The sequence below is a fragment of the Scyliorhinus torazame genome, chromosome 1, assembly GCF_047496885.1.
Source record: "Scyliorhinus torazame isolate Kashiwa2021f chromosome 1, sScyTor2.1, whole genome shotgun sequence".
Taxonomy (NCBI): domain Eukaryota; kingdom Metazoa; phylum Chordata; class Chondrichthyes; order Carcharhiniformes; family Scyliorhinidae; genus Scyliorhinus; species Scyliorhinus torazame.
Window position 1 is genome coordinate 92056943 of NC_092707.1, and position 18995 is coordinate 92075937.

Below are 18995 nucleotides of genomic sequence, written 5' to 3' on the forward strand. Positions count from 1 at the left end.
TGAGTGTGTAGGTGGAGCATTAATTGAAGTTCAAGGATAATTTATGGAGAGAAAACAAAAGCCAAATTGTTCTGCCTTGTGCCTGGAGGTAAGTTACCAAAAACATTTATTGTGTCCTTTGAACGAAAAAGGCGTGTGAGCATCTACTGCAGGGATTGAAGCTATTTGAAATCACTTTGAGATTTGAAGGTGTATCAAAATAATTATCTCCTCATTTACCTCTGTGGAACTTTCAATCTGGCTGTGTTTCACTGCAGAACAAGTGACTGCAGTTCAAGAAAAATTAATTGGCTGTGAAAAACACAAAAATGTCCAAAGGACGTAAAATACACCATGTAAATGCAACTTCTTTCTGTCATTTTGACCCACTATTTAGAAAGTGATTATTTAACACCACTCCAAATCCACGAACATTTAGAATTGATTATTTATAGTATAGAATCATATTGCACTGGAGGTGATAGGTTGGCTCATTGAGGCTGTGTCTGCTCTCAGGTCCCACTCCCATCTCTTTCCCCCCCCCCAGTCTTGCAAATCTTTCCTTTTTCTTCTTGAGCAAGAAAAACTTTTGTAGTATCTTTAATGTAGTCAAATATCCCAAGTCGCTTCATGGGAGCATTGTGAAACTAAATTTAACACCGAGCTACATGAGATAGGACAACCAAATGTTCAATCAGAGGTAGCTTTCAAGGAGTTTCTTAAATGAGGGGAGAGGGTGTCTGGTTTAGGCATGGAATTCAAGAGCTTGAGGCCAAGGCAACTGCAGTCATGGCTGCCAATGATGGAGGCATTAAAATTGTGGATATACAAGAGGCTAGAATTAGGACCGTGCAGTGATCTGAGGGTTGCAGGGCTGGGGGAGGTGACAGAGTTGGGAAAGGGGTCTGTATGGAGAGATTTGAAAACAATGCAAATATTAAAACTGAGGCATTGCCCGACTGGAAGGTCAATGAGTGCAGAAATGAGCAGGACTTGATAGAGGCTCAGATTTGGACAGGATTGATTTTGAATAGCTTAAATTTATGTTGGGTGGAAAGTCGGAGGCTGGCCAGAAGAGCATTTGAATAGTCAAATCGCGAGGTTAATAAAGGCTTGTATAAGACTATCAGCCGCAGATGAGGTGCAATGGGTGGAGTTGTTAGAAGTAGGAAGTCCTGGTAATGAAGCAGATATGTGGTGAGAAGGTCATCTCAAAGTTAATTATAACTCCAGGCTTGTGAACAGACTGGTTCAACTTTGGGCAGTTGCCAGAAAGGAAAAGTGTTGGTAACTAAGGGATGGAGGTTTTATTGGCAGGAAATGAAGACGGAACTTTGATCATCTCCAATATTTACTTGGACAAAATTCTCCTTATCCAGTACTGGATATCAGTCAAGCAGTGTGGCAAATCAGAGACAACAGAAGAGTCGAGGGAGTTACTATTAAATCTTATTCCACCACCCTTAAAGGCAAAAGTTGCAAATTGTAAATGTCGCAATTTTTTTTTTTAATGTTCTCTTCTGCTGACATTCTTGATTATTTTAAATCTGTTCGTTAGTTCCTGCTCGTTCTGCAATAATTTATCCGCTTGCTTGCTCCAAAAAGCAATTCAAAATCAATTCCCTATTTACTCGATCAAGCTGAAGTCTAAATAATAATTTGGAGTAACTTGAATTGCTGATGTGATTGTTAAAATGGTTTGGGGTATTGCCCTTCAAATACAGTTCAAACACTCGAGAGTCAGTTATACCATGGACAATCCTGACATCAGACCTGAAGAGAAAAAATCCCTAACAGCACCAAAGTCTATGGCCCTTCAGGATACGCAGGTCTGCATTCTGTAATTGGTAGTGAAGCTGACAGACTTTGAGGGCTTTTGAGCAGCAATTTCTAACGTCTTTTTCTGCGCTCTATAGGAGATTTGTGGCAGGTGTGAACAGGACAACCAACAGCATGACTCTTCAGCCAATCAGATTGAAGAATCCTGGTGAAACATCCAGGTTGGGATTCTCCGATCTCGCGGCCAAGTTCTGATGGCGGCATCAAAAGCGGCGCAACCATTCCGGTGTCAACGGGCCTCCAGGCCCATGTATTCACCCCTTCCCAGGGGGCTAGTCCGGCGCCGGAGTGGTGACCGCTGCTCCAGCTGGTGCGGGTTCGCACATGCACGTGGGTTCCCGTCTCCCTGCCGGCCCTCGGGCAATATGGCGGAGCCCTACAGAGGCCCAGTGCGGAGGAACATAGGCCCCCCCACGGAAATAGCCCGCCCGCCAATCAGTAGGCCCCGATCGCGAGCCAGGCCACTGTGGAGCCCCCCACCCCCAGTGTCGGATACCCCTGCCCTCCCACCAGGACGCCCCCCGAGGCCAGAACTCCAAGGTCCCACTGGGTAGGACCATACGTAACTTACGCCGGCGGGACTCGGCCCATCGAGGCACAGAGAATCGCTGGGGGGGGGGCAGTTTCAACAGCCCCCGGCCAGCATGACGGTGATCCCATGGGTGCCAGAGAATCGGCGGGCCGGTGTCGGAGCGGCATGGTGCTATTCTCGCCCTCCCTCCGGCAATTCTCCGACCCGGCGGGGGATCGGAGAATCCCGGCCCCAGAGTCTAAAACAAGAAGTATCAATCACATTTGTTCAATCGTTGTAAAATAATGTACTTCCTCCAGGTAACATACCTTAACTGGCCTTGGACTGGCCCATGATTATGGTAATGCCATTGTTTTCAGCAGTATAGCTGACCAGGAAACTCTCTTGCTCTTACTGCCTGCCATCAGGCTTATGGGAAGGATGAACAAGCTAATAATCAGCCTGTTTGGCCATGTAATGGGACTTAACCTATTGTTGCTCGGCCTTTTGGCTAAGATCAAGCCCAAAATAAGGTGTAATGCCTGTTCTTGTCAATTTGGATGTGTTATGTCTCCTTTGTGGAAACCATGAATTGGATTCAATTTGAATCTGAATTGGTTTTTGGAGTAAGCAAGGAGATGGATTGGGAGCTCACCCCATCCAAAGCAATGGCTTCGCAACTCTGAGAAAAGAATAAAATCAAAAAATAACGTCACTTGAACACGGAACTTCTGGCTCAGAAGTAGGGACACTATCACCGTGTCACAAGACCTCCTTAAAATCATGTACAGAAAGTGAATAAGATGGAACTAAGAATGGGATTGAGAGAATAATAAGAGACAAAGAACATTTTGGAGTGGGGTTTAATCTGCCAGCAATTACGTTCTGATGGAATGAGACTGCATGCTTTTAAAATTTAATTTTCAGTGCCCGAGAGTCTGGCAGTACAGTAGATGTATCGCTTACATCCAAATGCATCAACCCTAAACTTTTCTGGCATATTTGCCAGGTAACTACTGCAACATCATAACCCAAAAGTGAGTTTGAATGTGGTTAGCACTGCCGCCTCACGGTGCCGAGGTCCCAGGTTCGAGCCTGGCTCTGGGTCACTGTCCGTGGGCAGTTTGCACATTCTCCCCGGGTTTGCGTTGGTTTTGCCCCCACAACCCAAAGATGTGCAGCACAGTAGCTCAAGTGACTAGCACTGTGGCTTCACAGCGCCAGGGTCCCAGGTTCGATTCCCCGCTGGGTAACTGTCTATGCGGAGTCTGCACGCTCTCCCCGTGTCTGCGTGGGTTTCTTCCGGGTACTCCGGTTTCCTCCCACAGTCCAAAGACGTGCAGGTTAGGTGGACTGGTCATGCTAAATTGCCCTTTGTTATTGAAAATATGGAAAGATGTGTCATTTGAAACATGGAAGTCTGGCAATATCTGGTCTGAGAGAAACATGAGAGAATACAGGGAAAATCCCACAAAGGGTGAACAGCAGCTGCAAACAGCAGGATTGTAAAATGCAGATATCCTTGGCCAAGCAGGCTTAGCAGACAAGACAAACAGGATTTTGAATGAAGCCAAAAACAATGGCTCACACCTTCATTGAAAGTAACTATCTTAGTAAGCAGCTGGAAGGGAAGGATGAGGTTCAGTTGAATTTGGTGATAATTCTAGGTGTAAAATTTTGCTAATACCAGGTAAATTAAAGAAAACTGGAGACTATCAGTCTACAGAAACATAATTTAGAGCCAAAATCAAAGTCAAAATTATGAGCTGAGGACACAATTGGAAAATAAAACTATTGAAATGACAGGAACCAAACCAAAATTCACACCTCTTGAAGTCAAAGCATTTTGAACATCACAAAGGAAACAATGTAATCAGATCTATGAGATGAAGTCATGTCAAAATGAATACTTAGTTGGATTAGAAAGTTTAGATCAAAGATACTTTTTACAATCAAAGTTAAATAAGAGTTACTTTACAATAAAGTCATAAAAACTAGATAATTTAGAAAAATATATAAACCCGAAGAAAGGGAACAGCAGCCAGAACTCAGAGGGAGAGAGAGAGAAGCAGAGAAGGAACCAGTAGCTCAGAGTCAGATTACAGTCAGCTCGGCCATGGGAAAGGGACAGGGCAAAGCAGCCGAGCTAAAACAGCTCATACATCTAAGGAAGATTAGAATTTAAAGAGTAGGCAGTGTCAGCTCAGAGACAGCCAGCAGAGCCAGCTCTCACAGCTCGGTACATGGGAAAGATAGGACATAGCAACCAAGCTAACCAGCAAATACATCTAAAGAAGACCAGACTTTAAAGAAGATTGATTGTCAAGTTGGGCCTGAAGGTCCCTTCAACCAACCAGAAGGATCCAGAAGTAAGATCTTTTTCCTTTCTGTAAAGAAAGTAATTGCAGCTTTTAAAAGAAAAAATATAATAAAATAACTTAATTTAACCTGAAATAGTGGTTATTCCAAAGTCTACTTTACTTACTTAGCAATGCGGGACCCAGGATCGATTCTACTAAGTGATAAGTAGATTAAATCTTCGGTGAAGGTATGGGTTATACCGGGGGATAACTTGAAAACATAGTTTGACCTGAATAGCACCCACTGAAGCCTGCATCGGAGTCTGGGCGTGAGAATCCCTGTTCACCATTTAGAATGTCGGCCTTTTTTGGTATAGGGGGACTTCTAAGAATAGTGGTGAGTTTTCAACAACACCTTAGTGTCCAAAAAAGGTTAGGAGGGGTTATTGGGTTACGGGGACAGGGTGGAAGTGAGTGCTTAAGTGGGTCGGTGCAGCATCGATGGGCCGAATGGCCTCCTTCTGCACTGCATGTTCTTTGTTCTCTGTGCAGGGTAGGTGAATTGATCATGCTAAATTGCCCTTTAATTGGAAAAAATGAATTGGGTACTCTTTATTAAAAAAAAAATTAAAATTTTTTTTTAGGTGAGTTTGAATGTCAAATCTCTTGGCGAGGGACTGGCGCTTGTAGAGGCGCAGGGCAAATCAGAGGTGTGGATATCCAAATTTAATTATGCATGTTAATTTTTTTTTTCCAAATAAGGGGCAATTTAGCATGGCCAATCCACTTATTCTCACATCTTTGGGTTGTGGGGCGAAACCCACGCAGCCACGGGGAGGATGTGCAAACTCCACACGGACAGTGACCCAGAGCCAGGATTGTTAGGTATGTTAAGTTACTTACCCGATTTACTCCATCATAACCAAGAGCATTGATAGCCTCACTGTTATTTCTTAAAGTAAAATCTGGGCCATCGTCTTCTGGTCAGCGGAATGGACACAAGATTATGATTGGGCATTCTTGATACAAAATAAATCAAAATTATTTTCTGAATTCTGTATATGGTCAGAAATCAAGTTGATTTTCTTCACATACGTCAAATAAGGGCAGCGTGGTAGCACAGTGGTTAGCACTGTTGCATCACAGCACCAGAGTCCAAGCTTCGATTACCGGCTTGGGTCACCGTCTGTGCGGAGTCTGCACGTTCTCCCCGCATCTGCGTGGGTTTCCTCCAGGTGCTCCGGTTTCCTCCCACAAGTTGCGAAATACGTGCTGTTAGGTGAATCGGACATTCTGAATTCTCCCTGTGTACCCGAACAGGCACCAGAATGTGGCGACGAGGGGCTTTTCACAGTAACCAGCAGTCAGGAACTCAGGAGCCTCAGCCCTTGACCCTGTCCAACAGGTATGAGGGACTTGTTCCCTGTGTGGATGGCGAGCAGGGCTGCAGGAAGGATGAGTCAGCTGACCAAGGCACCATGGTTCAGCAGCTAGGGTGCGGGACATCTCTGACCGGCTTGAAAGGATACTGGAGAGGGAGGGGGAGGATCTAGTTGTTGTGGTCCATGTCGGTACCAACAACATAGGCAAGTCTAGGAAAGAGGACCTGTTTAGAGATTATAAAGAGCTAAGATTCAAATTAAAAAACAGGTCCTCAAGGGTCATAATCTCCAGATTACTGCCCGAGCCACGTGCAAATTGGCATAGGGAGGCAAGAATAAGGGAAGTTAACACGTGGCTGAAAGAGTGGTGTGGGAAAGAGGGGTTCCTTTTCATGGGACACTGGCATCAGTTTTGGGACGGGGGGACCTATACCGTTGGGATGGTCTCCACCTGAACCGAGCTGGGACCAGTGTTCTGGCGAAAAGAGTAAATAGGGTGGTCAATAGGACTTCAAACTAGAGATTGGGGGGGGAAGGGAAAGTCAGGGAACCAAGAGGTGAAGTAATCAGTGGGAAGCGTAGCTGCTTAGGAATACAAAAAAGCACGAAAAGACAGAACTCAGGAGAGGTTACGATAGTCCCCATCCCACAAAATATGACACAGTGTATGAAAAGGCTCAGTAAACCAAGGTCCACCACACTAAGAAAACAAAAAGGGACGGTCAATAGAGAATTGAAGGTGCTATATTTAAATGTGCGCAGTATACGGAACAAGGTAGATGAGCTTGTGGCCCAGATTGTGACTGGCAGGTATGATGTGGTAGGCATCACAGAGACGTGGTTGCAGGGGGTTCAGGACTGGCATTTAAACATCCAGGGATTCACAACCTATCGAAAAGACAGAGAGGTGGGGGGGGGGGGGGGGGGGGTTGCCTTGTTAATTAGGAATGAAATTAAATCAATAGCACTAAACAACATAGGGTCAGATGATGTGGAGTCTGTGTGGGTAGAGTTGAGGAACCACAAAGGCAAAAAAACCATAATGGGAGTTATGTACAGGCCTCCTAACAGTGATCAGGACCAGGGGCACAAAATGCACCTCGAAATAGAAAGTGCATGTCAGAAAGGCAAGGTCACAGTGATCATGGGGGACTTCAATATGCAGGTGGACTGGGTAAATAATGCTTCCAGAGGACCCAAGGAAAGGGAATATATTGAATGTTTACAGGAGGGCTTTTTGGAACAGCTTGTGATGGAGCCCACGAGGGAACAGGCCATTCTGGACTTAGTGTTATGTAATGAGCCAGACTTGATTAAAGATCTTAAAGTAAGGGAACACTTAGGAGGCAGTGATCATAATATGGTAGAATTCAATCTCCAATTTGAAAGAAAGAAGGTAGAATCAGATGTAAAGGTGTTACAGTTAAATAAAGGTAACTACAGGGGCATGAGGGAGGAACTGACGAAAATCGACTGGGAGCAGAACCTAGTGGGAAAGACAGTAGAACAGCAATGGCAGGAGTTTCTGGGAGTAATTGAGGACACAGTACAGAGGTTCATCCCAAAGAAAAGAAAGGTTATCAGAGGGGGGATTAGGCAGCCATGGCTGACAAAAGAAGTTAGGGAATGCATCAAGCAAAAGAGAAAGCCTATAATGTGGCAAAGAGTAGTGGGAAGTCAGAAGATTGGGAAGGCTACAAAAACAAACAGAGGATAACAAAGAGAGAAATAAGGAAAGAGAGGATCAAATATGAAGGTAGGCTAGCCAGTAACATTAGGAATGATAGTAAAAGTTTCTTTAAATACATTAAAAACAAACGGGAGGCAAAAGTAGACATTGGGCCGCTCCAAAATGACGCTGGTAATCTAGTGATGGGAGACAAGGAAATAGCTGAGGAACTAATTAAGTACTTTGCGTCAGTCTTCACAGTGGAAGACATGAGTAATATCCCAATAATTCAGGAGAGTCAGGGGGCAGAGTTGAATATGGTAGCCATCACAAAGGAGAAAGTGCTAGAGAAACTAAGAGGTCTAAAAATTGATAAATCTCCGGGCCCAGATGGGCTACATCCTAGAGTTCTAAAGGAGATAGCTGAAGAAATAGTGGTGGCGTTAGTTATGATCTTTCAAAAGTCACTGGAGTCAGGGAAAGTCCCAGAGGATTGGAAAATCGCTGTTGTAACCCCCCCTGTTCAAGAAGGGAACAAGGAAAAAGATGGAAAATTATAGGCCAATTAGCCTAACCTCGGTTGTTGGCAAGATTCTAGAATCCATTGTTAAGGATGAGATTTCTAAATTCTTGGAAGTGCAGGGTCGGATTAGGACAAGTCAGCATGGATTTAGTAAGGGGAGGTCGTGCCTGACAAACCTGTTAGAGTTCTTTGAAGAGATAACAAATAGGTTAGACCAAGGAGAGCCAATGGATGTTATCTATCTTGACTTCCAAAAGGCCTTTGATAAGGTGCCTCATGGGAGACTGCTGAGTAAAATAAGGGCCCATGGTATTCAAGACAAGGTACTAACATGGATTGACGACTGGCTGTCAGGCAGAAGGCAGAGAGTTGGGATGAAAGGTTCTTTTTCGGAATGGCAACCGGTGACGAGTGGTGTCCCGCAGGGTTCAGTGTTGGGGCCACAGCTGTTCTCTTTATATATTAACGATCTAGATGACGGGACTGGGGGCATTCTGGCTAAGTTTGCCGATGATACAAAGATAGGTGGAGGGGCAGGTAGTATTGAGGAGGTGGGGAGGCTGCAGAAAGATTTAGACGGCTTAGGAGAGTGGTCCAAGAAATGGCTGATGAAATTCAACGTGGGCAAGTGCGAGGTCTTGCACTTTGGAAAAAAGATAGAGGCATGGAGTATTTTCTAAACGGTGACAAAATTCATAATGCTGAAGTGCGAAGGGACTTGGGAGTCCTAGTCCAGGATTCTCTAAAGGTAAACTTGCAGGTTGAGTCCGTAATTAAGAAAGCAAATGCAATGTTGTCATTTATCTCAAGAGGCTTGGAATATAAAAGCAGGGATGTACTTCTGAAGCTTTATAAAGCACTAGTAAGGCCCCACTTAGAATACTGTGAGCAATTTTGGGCCCCACACCTCAGGAAGGACATACTGGCACTGGAGCGGGTCCAGCGGAGATTCACACGGATGATCCCAGGAATGGTAGGCCTAACATACGATGAACGTCTGAGGATCCTGGGATTATATTCATTGGAGTTTAGGAGGTTGAGGGGAGATCTAATAGAAACTTACAAGGTAATGAATGGCTTAGATAGGGTGGACGTAGGGAAGTTGTTTCCATTAGCAGGGGAGACTAGGACCCGGGGGCACAGCCTTAGAATAAAAGGGAGTCGCTTTAGAACAGAGATGAGGAGAAATTTCTTCAGCCAGAGAGTGGTGGGTCTGTGGAATTCATTGCCACAGCGGGCGGTGGAGGCCGGGACGTTGAGTGTCTTTAAGACAGAAGTTGATAAATTCTTGATTTCTCAAGCAATTAAGGGCTATGGAGAGAGAGCGGGTAAATGGAGTTGAAATCAGCCATGATTGAATGGTGGAGTGGACTTGATGGGCCGAATGGCCTTACTTCCGCTCCTATGTCTTATGGTCTTAACTTCATTGCAGTGTTAATGAAGCCTACTTATGACAATAAAGATTACTATTATTATCTGGTTAATGATTTTGATACCAAATGGTAATCTGGCACTTGATCTAAATTTGACCTGCAGCTCCCTCTGCTGATGAGATGTTGGACTGGACCACAAATACTGGTGGAAACTTTTCCTTTCCATCAGAGTAATAGATTAAAATTAATGTCCTAATTATTTACCTACCTGAATTACTGTTCAGTTAGCAGCATCATATTCATAAAAATGTACACAATATGCCTGAAGAATTTTTGCAAGTACAATTGATATGTGATACACTTAAGTTTGTTGCCCTTGTTCAATTTGTCTTGTTTTGTGACAGCTATTTTTCCTTCAGGATTCTTGAAGAGGGTAGTCTGTTATCAGTCAATTACTACATTTACATGTTTGAAAAGGTTTAGGATCAATGCTGTCAATAACAATTTTAAAATTCTTTTGTAAATGTGTTTATTTCATTCTATATGGACAGTAAAAAGTCTTACAACACCAGGTTAAAGTCCAACAGGCTTGTTTCAATGTCACTAGCTTTCAGAGCACTGCTCCTTCCTCAGGTGAATGAAAAGGTATGTTCCAGAAACATATATATAGACAGATTCAAAGATGCCAAACAATGCTTAGAATGCGAGCATTTGCGGTCAATTAAGTGTTTACATATCCAGAGAGAGGGGTAGCCCCAGGTTAAAGAGGTGTGAACTGTCTCAAGCCAGGGCAGTTGGTAGGATTTTGCAAGCCCAGGCCAGATGGTGGGGGGTGAATGTAATGCAACATGAATCCCAGGCGCAATGGGGAAAGACCACTGTGTAAGCTCTTTCCAGCAAATGTACACCGAAGGGCGGGTAACAGTGTAAACCCCCCTCGGTCTGGGCCACCAACACTCCAATGTACAAAAACAAACATGACACTGTAAATATTTAAGAAGGAATTGTAATGTAAAGAGTGATATGTGTATGATAATATCAAAATTGAATGAAAAAAGTCAAGGCAATGTGTAACTCTGCCGGAAATGTACAGTCAAGACAATTTGAAACGTTTCTGTAATGCTTATGATAAATTTTATGAATAAAGTATATTTTTTTGGAAAAAAAAAAAATGAATCCCAGGTCCCGGTTGAGGCCGCACTCATGTGCGGAACTTGGCTATAAGCTTCTGCTCGGCGATTCTGCATTGTCGCACGTCCTGAAGGCCGCCTTGGAGAATGCTTACCCGGAGATCAGAGGCTGAATGCCCTTGACTGCTGAAGTGTTCCCCAACTGGAAGGGAACATTCCTGCCTGGTGATTGTCGCGCGATGTCCGTTCATTCGTTGTCGCAGCGTCTGCATGGTCTCGCCAATTGGTTGCGCGGTTGTTTGAAGGCAAGTAGTGGGGGTGTGGGAATGACCTTGGCAAGATGTTCATCTTCATCGATGACGTGTTGAAGGCTGCAAAGAAGATGTCGTTTCTCCGCTCCGGGAAAGTACTGGACGATGAAGGGTATTGTCGGTTGTGTCCCGTGTTTGTCTTCTGAGGTGGTCGGTGCAGTTTTTTGCTGTGGAACGTTGGAACTGTTGCCTTCAAACAACCGCGCAACCTCAAACCAACCATTGTTTGCAGCAAACTACCCAGCCTTCAGAACAGTGACCACGACACCACACAACCCTGCCATGGCAATCTCTGCAAGACTTGCCAGATCATCGACATGGATACCACCATTACACGTGAGGACACCACCCACCAGGTACGCGGTACATACTCGTGCGACTCAGCCAACATTGTCTACCTCATACGCTGCAGGAAAGGATGTCCCGAAGTGTGGTACATTGGCGAGACCATGCAGACGCTACGACAACGAATGAACGGACATCGCGCGACAATCACCAGGCAGAAACGTTCCCTTCCAGTCGGGGAACACTTCAGCAGTCAACGGCATTCAGCCTCTGATCTCCGGGTAAGCGTTCTCCAAGGCGGTCTTCAGGACGCGCGACAACGCAGAATCGCCGAGCAGAAGCTTATAGCCAAGTTCCGCACACATGAGTGCGGCCTCAACCGGGACCTGGGATTCATGTCGCATTACATTCACCCCCCACCATCTGGCCTGGGTTTGCGAAATCCTACCAACTGTCCTGGCTTGATGCAATTCACACCTCTTTAACCTGGGGTTACCCCTATCTCTGGATATGTAAACGCTTAATTAACTGCAAATGCTCGCATTCCAAGCATTGTCTTGCATCTTTGAATTTGTCTATATATATGTTTCTGGAACATACCTTTTCATTCACCTGAGGAAGGAGCAGTGCTCCGAAAGCTAGTGTTTGAAACAAACCTGTTGGACTTTAACCTGGTGTTGTAAGACTTCTTACTGTGCTCACCCCAGTCCAACGCCGGCATCTCCACATCATTTCTATATGGAGTTCTTGCAGGAATTAATTGCCCGCGGTGTTTTTGCAACAGCCGCAGCAACTTGTATTGACAGTGTCTTTAACTCAAAACGTCCCAGTGTATTTCACAGAACCTTTATACAAAAATGATATTCGGGCCGATGCCAAAGGCTTTGTCAAAAAGGAGGGTCTTGAGGGACGAAAGTAGATCGGCAAAGAGGTTTACGGAGGGAATTTCAGAAACTTAGGGCTTGGCCAGCTGAAAGCATGGACAGCAATGGTGGAGCTAATAGAGTTGTTTCCCAGCCAGGCAGTCACTGCTGAATCAGAGATACGATACAGAACAAAAGATGCACTGGTTGTTCACAGTCAAGCCCTTGTGTATACAATTGGGTGGCTCAAGTGCTTTTCTGAGTGCTATATCTCTGAGTACTGGAGCTGTATAATTGTTGTAGAGAGTTGTGTATGAACATAAGAATTAGAAACAGGAGTAGATCACTCAGCCCCTCCAGCCTGATCCATCATTCAATATGTTCATGGCTGCACAGATTAGAACCTCAACTCCACAGTCCTGCTTGCCTCCATTAAGCTATTACCCCCTTGCTTAACAAGAATCTTTCCACCTCTTCTTTAAAAATATTCAAAGACTCTGCTTCCATCACCTTTTCAGGAAGAGAGCTCCAAAGACTCTCAACCCTCTGAAAGAAAAAAATACTCATCTCTGTCTTAACTGGGTGCCCCTTATTCTTAAACTGTGACCCCGAGATCAAGATTCTCCCACAGGAGGAAACTTCCTTTCCACACCCACCCTGTCAAGACACCTCTCAGGATCTTATGTGTTTCAACCAAGTAATCTCGTTTCTCAGCTCTAGTGGATACAACCTAGACTGTCCAACCTTTCCTCCTAAGCCAATCTACCTATTCCAGGTGTTAGTCTAGTAAACCTTCTTTGAACTGCTTCCAACACATTTACATTTTTCCTTAAATAAGGAGGCCAATAGTGTACACAATACTCCAGATGTGGTTGTGGTAGTCGATATTAGAGGTATTACTGTACCCTGTAATGCTGTAAGACCATTGGTGTAGGAGGTACTGTTTTCATTGGTTGAGCCTGCCTGCTAGTTCCGCCCAGTAAGGCGAAATATAAGAGCCCGTGTCTCCCCAGCAGCTGCCTTCTGTACCTGCGCTGCTGGGGGAAACATCTAGTGTAATAAAGCCTTCAATTGTCTCCAATCTCGCTTTTGGAGTTATTGATCGAACATCAATTTACTACACTAGATTTTAAAGAATGGAGCTCCGAATCAAGCCGGAGTGTCTGCAACTCAGCCCCCACGCGGAAAACTCAGTGGCAACCTTCAAGCACTGGCTGGTGTGTTTCAATGGATATCTCAGGATGACCATAATTACACCTTCGGAGGACCAGAAAATGCAAGTTCTGCACTCGAGGGTGAGCCCAGAGATCTACACTCTCATCGAGGACGCGGACGATTTTGAGGCCGCAATGAATCTGCTGAATTCGCCCTGTAAACCAGGTCTACGACCGACACCTACTAGCGACGAGGCAACAAATCCCTGGGGAATCGCTGGAGGAGTTCTATGTGTGCTCCTGGTGTTGGGGAGGAACTGTAACTGCCCGCAAGTTTCGGCCAGCGACCACACAGAACTTTTGATCTGGGACGCATTTGTTGCAGGTATGCTGTCCTCCCAAATCTGCCAGCGATTGCTGGAGAAAGAGACACTAGGCCTCAAGGAGGCACGGGCCTCTGGATGTGGCCTCCCAAAACGCCCGCACTTACGTCATCGACCGCGCAGCAGCCCCTTGGGCAGCATGGAACCCCCCCGCCCCCCCCCCCCCCCGCGACCGACTCCGATGCACCCCCATCCCACCACAAGCTTGTGCTGTGAGACTGCCAGGCAACCCTGGGGGGCCCCGCTGCTATTTTTGCGGGCAGGCCAAGCACCCCCGACAGCGCTGTCCGGCCCGCTCATCCCTCTGCAAAGGATGCGGCAAAAAGCGCCACTTTGTGGCGTTAGGCCAGGCCCGGGCGGTCGCTGTCATCTCCAGAGGCGAATTGGGACCGTCACCACAACCCTCTCCACGGGCCACGTGCGGCCAGCGGGTGCCGCCATCTTCCTCCAGGGCTACGTGTGGCCTCTGGGTGCTGCCATCTTGTCTCTCAGACACCACGTGTGATGGATGGGCGCCGCCATCTTGTGCACCCCCAGCCATGTGCGACCAGTGGGCACCGCCATCTTGGCTGGACTCTCAGGACCCCGTTCCGGATGGCCATACACCGCCCGAGGAGAACATCCAACTTCTGCCACGACTAGCCTCGGTGACCCTGGACCAGCCTCGGCCCCGAACACTCTCGACTGCAACGACGACCGTGCTCATCAATGGGCATGAAACATTCTTCCCCACCTCTGCGCTGCCACACTCCTAGGGTTAGATTTTCAATGCAACCTCCAAAGCTTAACCTTTAAATTTGGCGGCCCTATACCCCGCCTCACTGTCTGCTGCCTCGCGACCCTCGAGGTTGATCTGCCTTCCCTGTTTGCGAACCTCAGCCCAGATTGCAAACCCATGGCCACCAGGAGCAGACGGTACAGTGCCCAGGACCGGACCTTTATTAGGTCGGAGGTCCAGAGATTACTGAGGGAAGGTGTCATTGAGGCTAGCAACAGTCCCTGGAGAGCTCAAGTAGTGGTTGTAAAGACCGGGGAGAAGCATAGGATGGTCATCGATTATAGCCAGACCATCAACAGGTATACGCAGCTTGACGCGTAACCTCTCCCCCGCATATCCGATCTGGTCAAGAGGATCGCACAATACAAGGTCTTTTCCACGGTGGATCTAAAGTCCGCCTACCACCAGCTCCCCATCCGCCCTAACGACCGCAAATACACTGCTTTCGAAGCAGATGGGCGGCTCTACCACTTCCTAAGGGTTCCCTTCGGTGTCACTAATGGAGTCTCGGTCTTCCAACGACAGATGGACCGAATGGTTGACCGGTACGGTTTGCGGGCCACGTTTCCGTACCTCGATAATGTCACCATCTGCGGCCACGACCAGCAGGACCACGACACCAACCTCCGAAAATTCCTCCATACCGACTAATTGCTTCATTCTGAACGGTAAATAAATGTTGTAAATAGTTGCGATGTAACGAGGCAAAACCACTGTACTGATGTATACCGGGTACCTCCATAACCTTAACCTCTACCACTGTGTAATGCGAGGCCACCACCCCCCGTCGGACTCTTTTTTTTTTAACAGAGGGTGAATGTGGTAGTCGGTATTAGAGGTATTACGATACCCTGTAATGCTGTAAGACCATTGGAGTAGGAGGTACTATTTTCATTGGTTAAGCCTGCCTGCTGGTTCTGCCCAGTAAGGCGGAGTATAAGAGCCCGTGTCTCCCCAGCAGCTGCCTTCTGTACCTGCGTGCTGGGGGAAACATCTAGTGTAATAAAGCCTTCAATTGTCTCCAATCTCGCTTCTGGAGTTATTGATCGAGCATCAATGGTGTCATCAATGCCCAATATAACTGAAGCATAACCTTCCTACTTTTGTATTCAATTCCTCTCGCAATAAATGAAGTGGCATGAACTTTTGTTTTTATGTGTTAACTTACTTTGGACAGAAATATAATTGACATAATGTAATTTACCTGAAACAGGTTAGACTTGTTCTTTCCCAGTGTCACCAGCAACCAAAGTGTACCTATTTTGTGGTACTTCAAATGCACTGCTCCTTTTGGAAAACATCATTGTATTCTTTTACAACACTCTTGCATTCCGCTGCTTTGAAAGAGGCAAGTTGTACAACACCCTGAAATAAATATCTATCTATTTATCCCTGTCTTTTTATCCTCTTAAAAGCATTTTTGGACCTACCAGGCTGAATTTCACCTGACCCGGCGTGCTGAGGACGGTAGCAGGGGCTGGTAAGATAGCGGGCAGCCACATTGGAACAAGTTCCTGTCACTATTCTGCCTCTGGGGAAATTTCTTGGTGGCAGGCAAGAGGCAAGCTAGTGTGGGGTTAGGCTGCCCACTCCTCGAAGGTGGGTAGCCAACTAGCATAATTAAGGGGCCAGTTTTGCGCAATTTTTATAAGACTGCTGGCATTTTGCCAATAGCAGAGCTGCTCAGTGGGGAAGCCACCAGCTCCATGGAGGTGACCTCCGTGTATCAAACCATAGAGCTATTGGAGCCAGAGGCTCCCTGGTGGAAAAGGGACTGCAGGCACGAAAGGAAGCCCTAACAAACCCCCACCCCCAGAGGGATTTCTCCTCCATCCACGGGAACTACTGCCCTTGGCTACCCTAAACTTCCAATTTTCAAATATCTGTCCGAGAACACCTCCGTTTTGAGGTACCTTCAGGTCACCTGACTGCCTGAGCAGCATCCACCTCTTCCAGTGGCACTACTGTGGCTTCAGAGCTGCTGGTCCTTTGAGTGGACTGGCAGCATCAGGTGCCCGCTTACTATCCTGAATTGGACAGGCCAATTAGAAGGTCACCTGTGAGGGGCAACATGGTGGTGCAGTGGATAGCACTGGGACTATGGTGCTGAGGACCTGGGTTCGAATCCCGGCCCTCAGTCACTGTCCGTGTGGAGTTTGCACATTCTCTGCGTGGGTTTCACTCCCACACCCCAAAAGATGTTCAGGTTAGGTGGATTGGCACGCTAAATTGCCCCTTAATTGGAAAAAAAAAACAAATAATTGGGTACTCTAAATTTATAGAAAAAATAAATAAATAAAAAAGGTCACCTATGGTAAAATTGCTGAGCTGGACCCATCACCAGCAATTCTGGGTTTGAGGACTGCCTTTCACCCTGATTTTGATGTCCCAAAGCCTGTTGCAAAATTTAGCTCATCATTTCTGCTCGCTCCCATTCCACCAAACGTAACTTCCTCTTGCACATCATTGGCCACTCCCTGCCCAGTTACATCTGCCACTCTTCAGACACCACCTCCTACTCTTAACGGATACCACTGTTTTTAGACAGACCATCCCCTTGCAGCTCCAACTCTCACTAGGACACGGAGAAGTGCCTCGATCCACTTCCTTTCTTTCCTGGCTTTCAGTAGGAAAGGTTGCAGGCCGTTTGTTCAAGTCCTACTTCCCCTTTCCTGTCCTCTTTTACACTCACGGTTGTATTAGTGCCGCCTCCTTCCTATACTCTACTAATCTAGAGAATTTGCAGTGGTGTTTAGGGAAGAGGGCGTTGCCAAAGCTTTAGTAAATTAAGTTGCTGTGATGCTGGAGGGAGTAAGAATAAAGAGGCAGTAGAAGGCTGGCAGTGTTACATAGATAATTCACCTGGTCTGAATGAAATGCATCCTCGATTGCTGAGGGGAAACAAGAGTAAATGTTTTAAACACTGGCCACAATCATCCTTAAATATAAATGCCCAGGGACAGGATTCTTCTTCAAAAACGGGAAGAGGATCAAGCTGACTATTTGGTGATGAAGGACGTGAGGGGATCCCACCACCTTCAACCTGATTAAGTCCATGGACGGCCTTCCCACTCCACTGCCAATTGAGGTGCTTAAGTGGGCAATTAATGCCCAACTAAGGGCTCATCCTGCCGCCACTGCTATTAACCTAACATGGGAACTCGCCATGTGGAGAGTATGAAGAGCAAACCTGTATGGGATTACCTGCCTACTTGTGGGGTGGGGTGGGGAGGGCACTGACAGCCATCCGCCATGCCCTTGCTACCAACCCCCAGTCATAGAGGTCCACAGCACAGAAAAGGCCCATCGCGTTTGTGCAGGTCAAAAACAACCACCTAAGTATTCTAATCCCATATTCCAGCGCTTGGCCCATAGCCTTGTATGCCTAGGCATCACAAGTACACATCTAAATACTTCTTAAATGTTATGAGTGGCTCTGCCTCCACCGCCTTTTCAGGCAGCAAATTCTAAACTCCCACCACTCTCTGGGTAAAAATGCTTTTCCACATTCACTCCAAACCTCCTGCCCCTTACTTTAATCTCTGCTCCCCTGTCATTGATCCCTCCACCAAGGGGAAAGGTTTCTTCCTGTCCATCTATGCCCTGAGGTGTTGGGTGCTCTGAGGTACAGACGAACCAACACAGCCCGGCCTTGCGCAGTTCGGTCTTGCGTCGGCCGCGCCTGCGCAGCACGTCCCTCAGTGTTGCTGTAGGTTTTGGCGCGCACATACGCGGGAGGCTTAAAAAGCGCGCGAAACGGCTGCCCTCGGCCGGGCCGCGGGACGGGAGAAACGCGATTGCCTGGATGCGTTCGGCCTCGTGGGTGGCCTGGCTTGCCGATTCGATCGCGTGGGACCCCCTCCGTGCCGATTCGGTCGCCTGAAATTGGGCATAGCGGCTGGTCGCATTTTCATGCAGGACACAGGCTTCAACTGCAGGTGCTAAGGTCAGGCCTTTAATTTTTAGAAGCTGCTGGCGTAGGCCACTGGAGGCAACGCCAAAAACGATCTGGTCCCGGATCATGGACTCTGAGGTGGTGCCGTAACCGCAGGACTGCGCGAGTATGCGGAAGTGCGTCAGGAAGGACTGAAAGAGCTCATCCTTACCTTGTAGGCGCTGCTGAAAGATATACCTCTCAAAGCTTTTGTTGACCTCAACGTTGAAGTGCTTGTCGAGCTTGAGGAGGGCCATGTCATACTTAGCTTTGTTCTCGCCTTCCGCGAACACCAAGGAGTTGTATACATCGATGGCGTGCTGACCTGCGGTAGTGAGGAGCATGGCAATCTTTATTTCATCCGAGGCGCCCTGTTTTTCATTGGCTTGCATGAAGAGTTCGAATCGCTGCTTGAAGAGCTTCCAATTTGTGCCCAGGTTCCCAGCGACTTGCAACGGCTGCGGTTTGTTGCGGGTGTCCATGGCTCAGGATGGCAGATTTGCCGGTAGGTATCGATTACTCCTGGTATCATGAGGTGTTGGGTGCTCTGAGGTACAGACGAACCAACACGGTTGCGATTG